The sequence below is a fragment of the Lissotriton helveticus genome, chromosome 3_2, assembly GCF_964261635.1.
Source record: "Lissotriton helveticus chromosome 3_2, aLisHel1.1, whole genome shotgun sequence".
Lineage (NCBI taxonomy): Eukaryota > Metazoa > Chordata > Amphibia > Caudata > Salamandridae > Lissotriton > Lissotriton helveticus.
The window spans coordinates 254,600,915-254,612,333 of NC_136062.1; the positions used below are offsets into that span (position 1 = coordinate 254,600,915).

Here is an 11,419-nt window from a genome sequence, read left to right on the forward strand (position 1 = left end):
ATCAGCTCTGACCCTGTTGCCCCATGGGAACAGTCCAGTCCGAACTACAAAAGCCATGTCCTTCCCAGAACGGAATCAAGCATCCGAGGACCGGACCGGTTTCGAGGTAACACCTCTCTTCAGCCCGGCTAGCTTGATTCCAGTGGTGTGGAGTGCCTGGGACCCACGTCTGGGCATCCCCAGCGCACATAGGGCGGCAATTGCAAAAACAACAAGTGATGGACTGAATGTGGATCAATGTCACACACTCCCCCAGTCAAAAGATCTGGGCCCAAATCCATCGTTTTTTTGCACTCCACACCACCCTGGGTTAGACAATGGCGATATGCAAATCAGCTCTGACCCTGTTGCCCCATGGGAACAGTCCAGTCCGAACTACAAAAGCCATGTCCTTCCCAGAACGGAATCAAGCATCCGAGGACCGGACCGGTTTCGAGGTAACACCTCTCTTCAGCCCGGCTAGCTTGATTCCAGTGGTGTGGAGTGCCTGGGACCCACGTCTGGGCATCCCCAGCGCACATAGGGCGGCAATTGCAAAAACAACAAGTGATGGACTGAATGTGGATCAATGTCACACACTCCCCCAGTCAAAAGATCTGGGCCCAAATCCATCGTTTTTTTGCACTCCACACCACCCTGGGTTAGACAATGGCGATATGCAAATCAGCTCTGACCCTGTTGCCCCATGGGAACAGTCCAGTCCGAACTACAAAAGCCATGTCCTTCCCAGAACGGAATCAAGCATCCGAGGACCGGACCGGTTTCGAGGTAACACCTCTCTTCAGCCCGGCTAGCTTGATTCCAGTGGTGTGGAGTGCCTGGGACCCACGTCTGGGCATCCCCAGCGCACATAGGGCGGCAATTGCAAAAACAACAAGTGATGGACTGAATGTGGATCAATGTCACACACTCCCCCAGTCAAAAGATCTGGGCCCAAATCCATCGTTTTTTTGCACTCCACACCACCCTGGGTTAGACAATGGCGATATGCAAATCAGCTCTGACCCTGTTGCCCCATGGGAACAGTCCAGTCCGAACTACAAAAGCCATGTCCTTCCCAGAACGGAATCAAGCATCCGAGGACCGGACCGGTTTCGAGGTAACACCTCTCTTCAGCCCGGCTAGCTTGATTCCAGTGGTGTGGAGTGCCTGGGACCCACGTCTGGGCATCCCCAGCGCACATAGGGCGGCAATTGCAAAAACAACAAGTGATGGACTGAATGTGGATCAATGTCACACACTCCCCCAGTCAAAAGATCTGGGCCCAAATCCATCGTTTTTTTGCACTCCACACCACCCTGGGTTAGACAATGGCGATATGCAAATCAGCTCTGACCCTGTTGCCCCATGGGAACAGTCCAGTCCGAACTACAAAAGCCATGTCCTTCCCAGAACGGAATCAAGCATCCGAGGACCGGACCGGTTTCGAGGTTTCAAGGTAACACCTCTCTTCAGCCCGGCTAGCTTGATTCCAGTGGTGTGGAGTGCCTGGGACCCACGTCTGGGCATCCCCAGCGCACATAGGGCGGCAATTGCAAAAACAACAAGTGATGGACTGAATGTGGATCAATGTCACACACTCCCCCAGTCAAAAGATCTGGGCCCAAATCCATCGTTTTTTTGCACTCCACACCACCCTGGGTTAGACAATGGCGATATGCAAATCAGCTCTGACCCTGTTGCCCCATGGGAACAGTCCAGTCCGAACTACAAAAGCCATGTCCTTCCACTCCACACCACTGGAATCAAGCTAGCCGGGCTGATTAGAGGTGTTACCTCGAAACCGGGCCGGTCCTCGGATGCTTGTTTCCGTTCTGGGAAGGACATGGCTTTTGTAGTTCGGACTGGACAGTTCCCATGGGGCACAGGGTCAGCGCTGATTTGCATATCGCCATTGTCTAACCCAGGGTGGTGTGGAGTGGAAAAACGATGGATTTGGGCCCAGATCTTTGAACTGGGGTGAATGTGTGACATTGATCCACATTCTGTCCATCATTGTTGTGTTTGCAGGTACCGCTCTAAGTGTACTGGGGATGCTCAGACGTGAGTCCCAGGCACTCCACACCACTGGAATCAAGCTAGCCGGGCTGATGAGAGGTGTTACCTCGAAACCGGGCCGGTCCTCGGATGCTTGTTTCCGTTCTGGGAAGGACATGGCTTTTGTAGTTCGGACTGGACTGTTCCCATGGGGCACAGGGTCAGCGCTGATTTGCATATCGCCATTGTCTAACCCAGGGTGGTGTGGAGTGGAAAAACGATGGATTTGGGCCCAGATCTTTGAACTGGGGTGAATGTGTGACATTGATCCACATTCTGTCCATCATTGTTGTGTTTGCAGGTACCGCTCTAAGTGTACTGGGGATGCTCAGACGTGAGTCCCAGGCACTCCACACCACTGGAATCAAGCTAGCCGGGCTGATGAGAGGTGTTACCTCGAAACCGGGCCGGTCCTCGGATGCTTGTTTCCGTTCTGGGAAGGACATGGCTTTTGTAGTTCGGACTGGACTGTTCCCATGGGGCACAGGGTCAGCGCTGATTTGCATATCGCCATTGTCTAACCCAGGGTGGTGTGGAGTGGAAAAACGATGGATTTGGGCCCAGATCTTTGAACTGGGGTGAATGTGTGACATTGATCCACATTCTGTCCATCATTGTTGTGTTTGCAGGTACCGCTCTAAGTGTACTGGGGATGCTCAGACGTGAGTCCCAGGCACTCCACACCACTGGAATCAAGCTAGCCGGGCTGATGAGAGGTGTTACCTCGAAACCGGGCCGGTCCTCGGATGCTTGTTTCCGTTCTGGGAAGGACATGGCTTTTGTAGTTCGGACTGGACTGTTCCCATGGGGCACAGGGTCAGCGCTGATTTGCATATCGCCATTGTCTAACCCAGGGTGGTGTGGAGTGGAAAAACGATGGATTTGGGCCCAGATCTTTGAACTGGGGTGAATGTGTGACATTGATCCACATTCTGTCCATCATTGTTGTGTTTGCAGGTACCGCTCTAAGTGTACTGGGGATGCTCAGACGTGAGTCCCAGGCACTCCACACCACTGGAATCAAGCTAGCCGGGCTGATGAGAGGTGTTACCTCGAAACCGGGCCGGTCCTCGGATGCTTGTTTCCGTTCTGGGAAGGACATGGCTTTTGTAGTTCGGACTGGACTGTTCCCATGGGGCACAGGGTCAGCGCTGATTTGCATATCGCCATTGTCTAACCCAGGGTGGTGTGGAGTGGAAAAACGATGGATTTGGGCCCAGATCTTTGAACTGGGGTGAATGTGTGACATTGATCCACATTCTGTCCATCATTGTTGTGTTTGCAGGTACCGCTCTAAGTGTACTGGGGATGCTCAGACGTGAGTCCCAGGCACTCCACACCACTGGAATCAAGCTAGCCGGGCTGATGAGAGGTGTTACCTCGAAACCGGGCCGGTCCTCGGATGCTTGTTTCCGTTCTGGGAAGGACATGGCTTTTGTAGTTCGGACTGGACTGTTCCCATGGGGCACAGGGTCAGCGCTGATTTGCATATCGCCATTGTCTAACCCAGGGTGGTGTGGAGTGGAAAAACGATGGATTTGGGCCCAGATTTTTGAACTGGGGTGAATGTGTGACATTGATCCACATTCTGTCCATCATTGTTGTGTTTGCAGGTACCGCTCTAAGTGTACTGGGGATGCTCAGACGTGAGTCCCAGGCACTCCACACCACTGGAATCAAGCTAGCCGGGCTGATGAGAGGTGTTACCTCGAAACCGGGCCGGTCCTCGGATGCTTGTTTCCGTTCTGGGAAGGACATGGCTTTTGTAGTTCGGACTGGACTGTTCCCATGGGGCACAGGGTCAGCGCTGATTTGCATATCGCCATTGTCTAACCCAGGGTGGTGTGGAGTGGAAAAACGATGGATTTGGGCCCAGATCTTTGAACTGGGGTGAATGTGTGACATTGATCCACATTCTGTCCATCATTGTTGTGTTTGCAGGTACCGCTCTAAGTGTACTGGGGATGCTCAGACGTGAGTCCCAGGCACTCCACACCACTGGAATCAAGCTAGCCGGGCTGATGAGAGGTGTTACCTCGAAACCGGGCCGGTCCTCGGATGCTTGTTTCCGTTCTGGGAAGGACATGGCTTTTGTAGTTCGGACTGGACTGTTCCCATGGGGCACAGGGTCAGCGCTGATTTGCATATCGCCATTGTCTAACCCAGGGTGGTGTGGAGTGGAAAAACGATGGATTTGGGCCCAGATCTTTGAACTGGGGTGAATGTTTGACATTGATCCACATTCTGTCCATCATTGTTGTGTTTGCAGGTACCGCTCTAAGTGTACTGGGGATGCTCAGACGTGAGTCCCAGGCACTCCACACCACTGGAATCAAGCTAGCCGGGCTGATGAGAGGTGTTACCTCGAAACCGGGCCGGTCCTCGGATGCTTGTTTCCGTTCTGGGAAGGACATGGCTTTTGTAGTTCGGACTGGACTGTTCCCATGGGGCACAGGGTCAGCGCTGATTTGCATATCGCCATTGTCTAACCCAGGGTGGTGTGGAGTGGAAAAACGATGGATTTGGGCCCAGATCTTTGAACTGGGGTGAATGTGTGACATTGATCCACATTCTGTCCATCATTGTTGTGTTTGCAGGTACCGCTCTAAGTGTACTGGGGATGCTCAGACGTGAGTCCCAGGCACTCCACACCACTGGAATCAAGCTAGCCGGGCTGATGAGAGGTGTTACCTCGAAACCGGGCCGGTCCTCGGATGCTTGTTTCCGTTCTGGGAAGGACATGGCTTTTGTAGTTCGGACTGGACTGTTCCCATGGGGCACAGGGTCAGCGCTGATTTGCATATCGCCATTGTCTAACCCAGGGTGGTGTGGAGTGGAAAAACGATGGATTTGGGCCCAGATCTTTGAACTGGGGTGAATGTGTGACATTGATCCACATTCTGTCCATCATTGTTGTGTTTGAGGAACTTGAAATGGCATCTTTTCTGGATTGGGAGACAGTGGTGGTGGGTGGGCTATTTGGATTCGTTTGGGGAGGGTACGGATGAGTCGGGCTGCAGCATTCTACATGGTCTGAAGTCTTCTGAGTAGCTGGGTGGAGATGCCAGCGTAGAGGATGTTGCCTTAGTCATGGCGGCTGGTGACAAGGGCCGATTGATGGTCTTTCTGGTCATGATGGGATCCATATGAAGGTTCTGCTGAGCATGTGAAGTGTGTAGAAGCAGGAGGAGGCGACTGCATTAACTTCTCTTTTCATGGACAGTTGGCTGTCGAGGATGATGCTGAGACTGTTTGTTTGGCCAGTCAGTTCAGGTCAAACTTCTGAAGGCCACCAGCTGTTGTCCCATGCGGAGGTGTTCTTAATGAAGATCAGTATTTCAGTTTTGTCAGAGTTCAGTTAGATGCAAAAACAACAATTGATGGACAGAATGCTGTACAATGGCAAACACTCATCTCAGTGCAGAGATCTGAGCATAAATCCATTGTTTTTTTGCACCACGTGCCTTTCCAGGTCAGTCCCAGCCATATGAATATCAGTCTTGACCCTGTTCCCCATGGGAACAGTCCAGCCCGAACTGCCAGGCCAAGTCCTCCCTGGACTGGAAAAAAGCATCCTGGCACCGGTTTCAGGGCATCACCCCTCATCAGCCAGTCTAGCTTGATTGCAGTGGCATGGGGAGCACTGGACCCACGTCTGGGCATACCTGTACCACTTGGGGTGACAAATGCAAATACAACAATTAATGGACAGAATGCTGAACAATGGCAAACATTCACCCAGTACAGAGATCTGGGCCTAAAACCATTGTGGACTGGAAACAAGCATCCTGGGACCGGTATTGGGGCAACACCCCTCATCAGCCAGGCTAGCTTGACTCCAGTGGCATGGAGAGCACAGGACCAACATCTGGGCATACCCGTCCCACTCGGGGTGACAAATGCAAAATCAACAATTGATGGACAGAATACTGCACAATGGCAAACATTCACCCGAGTACAGAGATCTGGGCCTAAATCCATTGTTTTTTGCTCCCCATTCCTTTCCAGTTCATACCCAGCCATATGCAAATCAGTCTTGACCCTGTCCCCCATGGGAACAGTCCAGCCATTCAGTTGGAGGCAGCTGTATCTCATCCATTTGGCTATGTTGGTCATGGCATTGCAGAAGTTGGTTTTGGCGTTGGAGGGGTCCAACGTGAGTGAGAGGATCAGTTGAGTGTCATCTGCATACTAGATTATGTTGAGTCTGTGGAATCTGACAACGTCTGTGAGGGGGATCATGTAGAAGTTGAAAAGGTTGGGGCTGCAGGATGATCCTTGTGCTACGCCGCATATGATGTCTTTGGATGCGGAGGTGAAGAGAGGAAGACGGATGTTCTGTGTGCATCCAGTAGGGAGGGAGGCGATCCACTTGAGGGCATCTTGCTGTATGCCTATGTTGTGGAGTCTGTTGCTGAGGGTGTTGTAGGAGACTGTGTCGAATGCAGTGGAGAGGTTGAGGAGGATCAGGTTGCTCCACAGTTGAGGAGAATTCTGATGTCATCTGTGGCCGAAATCAGTGCAGTCTCAGTGTTGTGGTAGCCACGGAATGCTGATTGAGAGGCGTCCAGTAGGTGGTTTTGTTTTGCAAATTCAGTGAACTGCTGGTTGATTACTTTCTCGAGAACTTTGGCTGGGTAGGGGAGAAGGGGAGATCATGTAGATCATCCTTATCATCCTGTTCCTTTGTGGCTGTAAGTGACTGGTGAACCTCCCACCAGGCCTTCAAAGCTTTCTGCAGCTTCAACTTCTTAGTGGAGAGCCCTCTTTCCTTGCAGAAAGGCTTGAATTCAGCAACAGTGTAATTTTCCAAGCTAGCCAGCTCAAATTCCATCACTGCAGGTTTAGTCACAGACAGGTAGCAAAGATAATAGATTTGGAAAAACAAAAGTAGACAATCAAAGAACATTTGGAGAAAAAAAACTCGAAATGGTCTTAGATTATTTATGTGGGGTGGTAGTGCAACACAAAATTACAGTAAGGCACTGCACAAACACAAGTCCAAATCACCACTGCTCAACATCACTGTAGGATATTTGGTTAAGGTTGGGGGGGGGGGGGTCAGGTCCATCAAACTAGAACTTTTAATTTCGCATTTGATAAGTGCCTTTTTCTCATACAATACAGCTGTCATTAATGGTTGCCTGGAAAAGCAACTAATGGAGTAAGTCTCAATGAAGAACAAAGTGAGACAAGATTTGTGTTTGGACGAGCTTATTAAGTTCCTGTATAAAGGATGTAAACACTTATGGCAGTAAGGAAGAGCTCTATACCCCTCCACTAGACCAGGACCACTTACTGTTCTTGTTGTGCCCAAACAATGATGAGGGCCACTTACACACACAAAAGGCTACAAAGCTTTTAAACATGTAATTTTACATGTGCAAGAACCATTCTGGAGAGTAGCTTGTGCATGGGAGGCTCTAGGCTCATGGCGGCCCTGGGCAGGTAGCGTAGGTAGGGGGCCCTAGAAGAGGGGGTCCGGGCGGGGCGGAGCGCAGAGGCCAGTGAAGAGGGGGGGTCAGGGTGTTTGGAAGTGGAACAGAGCCGGAGGCCGCCAAATACCTGCCAGGGGCCGCCACCCAAACATGTATCCATCCTCAGAGGATTATTATATTAAGGATATAATTGGTGTGGTGGCCCCTGGGGTTTGGTGGCCCTGTGCAGGTGCACAGCTTGCACATGCCTAAGGCCACCCCTAGCTTGTGATTACGCCTATTGGATAAGAACTACAGGACATCATCAAAACTCCCCACAACTATTCAGAGATATCAAGCTCGAAACTGCAATCATACAAGACAGTGGGTCAATTGCTATTCAAGGATGCAGATTCACTCTGTAGCTCCTCAGCATCTGATGGAAATCCCCTGCATGCTATCCCGTGGGCTGGTGTAAGGGTGTTTTTTTAGTCCCCGGAAACTGCCATTTTGTTCTTTTTGCTGTGAAAATGTTGCCATGAAAATATGTCTTTACATCGAATGCGCTACAACACATTCCATTACAATGCTGTTGTTACAACGACCCCGTTGTTACAACGAGAACCATTACATCGCAAGTCATTACATTGTGGAGAAGTGTGGCTCAATGGTTAGAGCGGCAGACCTTGATGCAGAGCTCTGGCCTGGGATCAGGGTTCGATTCCCGCCTCGGCGGGTCTCGGGCTCAAATTCCTCTGAACAGGTATTCTCGCCTCAGTGCCTATTCTAATCATGGGTCCCACGCTGCAACTCTGGGCAATAGCTTGCTTAATCTCCACAACGGCCCCAACAGCGTGAGGATGCCTGGTCTCACCATGGGGGTGCCCAGGAGTGGACACTTCACAAGGAAAACCAGGAAGGGTTCCTTAGCGGTATGAGTACAAGCGCCGGGAGACCCGGTCCGGGTAGCTGCGCGCTATACAAGTACAAAAACATTTACATTACAACGACTTGCTGTAGGGGGCGTGCTGGACTTATGAATACTATAATTTACTATTCGTACTCTAGTTTGTGCAACAGCAGGGAAGGTGTTGGATTTACAATCCAACACCTTCTGCCCCCTACAGCAAGTCGTTGTAATATAATGGTTTGCGTTGTAACAACGCGGTCTTTGTAACAACTGCGTTGTAATGGAATATGTTGCCTTGAGACCCTCCGGGTGAGTAGCGCGCTATATAAATGCTTTGATTGATTGATTGATTGATTGAGTGCATTCGATGTATACAATGTCTCCCTGTTGCCATCACAGGAAGTGATATCAAAAGCCTCAAAGCCTAACTAATCCTAAGTGAAGCCTGGACATTTTCACCAAAATAAGGACAAGAGAGCTTCTTTGCTATGGGCAGTTTCCGTGAAACCACAAACATCTCGGGGAAACAAGCATACACTAGCAAATGCAGCAGATGAGCAACCTAGTACTTACCATGATGCTTATTTGGAAGATATTTACTGCTGAACTATTGTTGTCTAGCTAAGAATATGTTTTAACTGTACTATGTTTTTTTAACAGTTTTAGTGGTGAGCAATAACTGCATGCATTTTGGATGTTTAGAGGTCCAGGATTGGACTGTCGTAAGAGGGAACTGTACAGAATAGGAAACACATTTCGAATCTGGTTTCGATGAAGCCTCCCCATGCCACCCAACCCTGAAAGCAGTCCTATGACAGTGGCATGCACAAGGCCGCTGTGAAGAAATAACGCTCTTGAGTAATATACCTGCCCCCAGAGTATTCGAATATTACTGCATAAATATATGACTTTAAAAATTCATTACGAATCAGGGCATTAGCTGCATTTAAACAAATCACATTCTTGGTGGGGTGACGTCAGTAACCCCCAAAAGCATCATAGAAAGGGTTGCTATGATCAATGGCATCCACCAGGGAAACTGTACCAAAGCACTGATAGGCCTCCCCACCAGTAAACATTCTCTGGTGGACTTCAATCCGTGTGTGACTGTGTTTATTTACCTCCCATTAAAACACATATGTATGCACAATCAGTGTCATCTTAAGAATTTAGGGAGCCTTGTGCAAAAAACATTTTGCCGGGCCTGTTTGGAATAACTTTGAATTTTATTACCCATTTTTTTGATAATTCAAACCCTATGTTGCCCAACAATATTGAATTATACAATAAAGGTTAAGATACAAAACTAAACTGAAGTGAACTAGAGAGAGAGTTAACTTTCCCTGGAGGCCCCTTGGAAGGGGGAGCTCCGGGCATTTGCCCACTTTCCCCATACCTTAGAATATCTCTGTGCACAATACCACCAAATGTATCCATGTCCACTTCTGTGTCCCTCTTAAAAGATATTAGATGCTTTACTGGCTGTGGTCCCTCACTCGGTGCAGTAGGGGACTTCAAGTATTGTTTAACGAATGGATCACTATATATTATATAGAACTTTAGACTAAGCGCTTCACAATACATTAACAAGATAGCACAACAAATATCTAAACGTTTGACAAAGAACGGAGTAAAACAAATCGGAACAGAGAACCCATAAAAAACATGGTAATAAGAAAAAGAGAAACCCCATGTTAGGTTGAAAACAGTGAACACACAATCGTCCAAAATATACTAAATCTGAAAAGAAAAAATAACAGCCTGGCTTCCACAAGCGTTCTTGTGTGAAAAGGGGTAGATGTATTCCTGACACCTCTTTCTAGCTGCCCGTGTTTCACGCACGCTGGGTTCTAGGAGATGCCCGGTACAAATCTGAACCCTTCCGGGACATGCTTCCATAAATAAACCTGGCTAGGTAGTACATTAGCATGCATTATTTTTTCCGTCTTTAGTTTTGCACTTTATCTTTCTGGAAAAGCCTAAATAATAGCGCCAAGTGTTCACGCGCTGGGGGTGTCACACGTGACATGAGCTCCCTTGGCAGCAACGTGATTGGACAGTTCCGTTGCGCCCACAAAGCCTCATCTCTATGCTGTAACTTGTGGTGTGTTGGTACTTTTGCGTTTTCAATGCAAACTGACTAGTAACACCAATGACAGACAGGGTCGGGAACCAACACCATGCATACCACACGACAATAAAGCCTGGCTCGTGGCAGCTTGGACCATCTTTAAGATATATTCCAATTTTAACAGGAACTGGTACATTGTGCATGCTTGGCACCTTTTTAACGCAGCCCTCGGTGCACCTGCGAGAGATACTTTAATTTTGTACTCACCGAACGCCATATAACTGTACAACTGCAGAGGCCCGTTTCTCAACAATAACCCGCAAAATCCGTAAGCTTTGACATAAAAGACGTACAGTTGTGTACTTACTGTCTAACTCCGGTTCCTGGAGTGTTTTACCCCAGCTCTTTAATCCTTTCAGAGCTCAGCCCATGTGACAACAACTTGAAATCGCTACTTCCTGGCATTAGGAAGGTGTTGCATCAAGCACGCTCCTCCCCAGGGCACAGGCTCTCTCTCTCTTCTGCCTTAACTTTATTTACAGTAACCCTGCCGCTGCCTTATGTAACCAAACCCGGCTGAAGAACGTTAACTCTTTCTTACGAAATCTCCTACCTCCCTGAACAGCAAAGTTTAAACCTCTGCTGAGTCATTCAGGGTATCCCAGCAAGCGATCTTGGAAAGTACATTAAGGCAATGCTCAGTGACGGATTAAAACCTGTGTGTGGCGGTCCCTAGGCAGGCGAAAATTTCGGGGGCTCCGTCTTAAATGTTCTCCGAATACCCAATTCACAGGAATTCTTTTTACAAACTGAGAGCTGTCAGAAGAGACCTGTTATGAGAATCTGATGTCTCTGGTTTTTGTACTTTAACTTGTTAATTAATAGGTACATTAGATGAATGCAGTATTTACTCTATAACGTCTTTAATGTAAAGTTTTCGTTTCTTTGAGTTGATTCATTTTTTTGAGTTGATTCATGTTTTTC

The 11,419-nt window shown here is 48.8% G+C and overlaps 1 protein-coding gene across 2 annotated transcripts in view; it reads right to left on the reverse strand.

Annotated features, from left to right (window-relative positions):
• Positions 1-10,927, reverse strand: part of NRG4 (neuregulin 4) — a 252,899-nt gene extending 241,972 nt beyond the window's left edge. The window contains exon 1 of one of the 2 annotated variants that reach the window (XM_078684633.1): positions 10,803-10,927. The gene's annotated coding sequence lies outside the window, so the exon portion shown is untranslated. Of the gene's footprint in view, positions 1-10,702; positions 10,742-10,802 lie in introns of those variants that run through there. The other variant, XM_078684634.1, reaches the window with a different exon arrangement.
• Between the last annotated feature and the right edge of the window lie 492 nt (positions 10,928-11,419).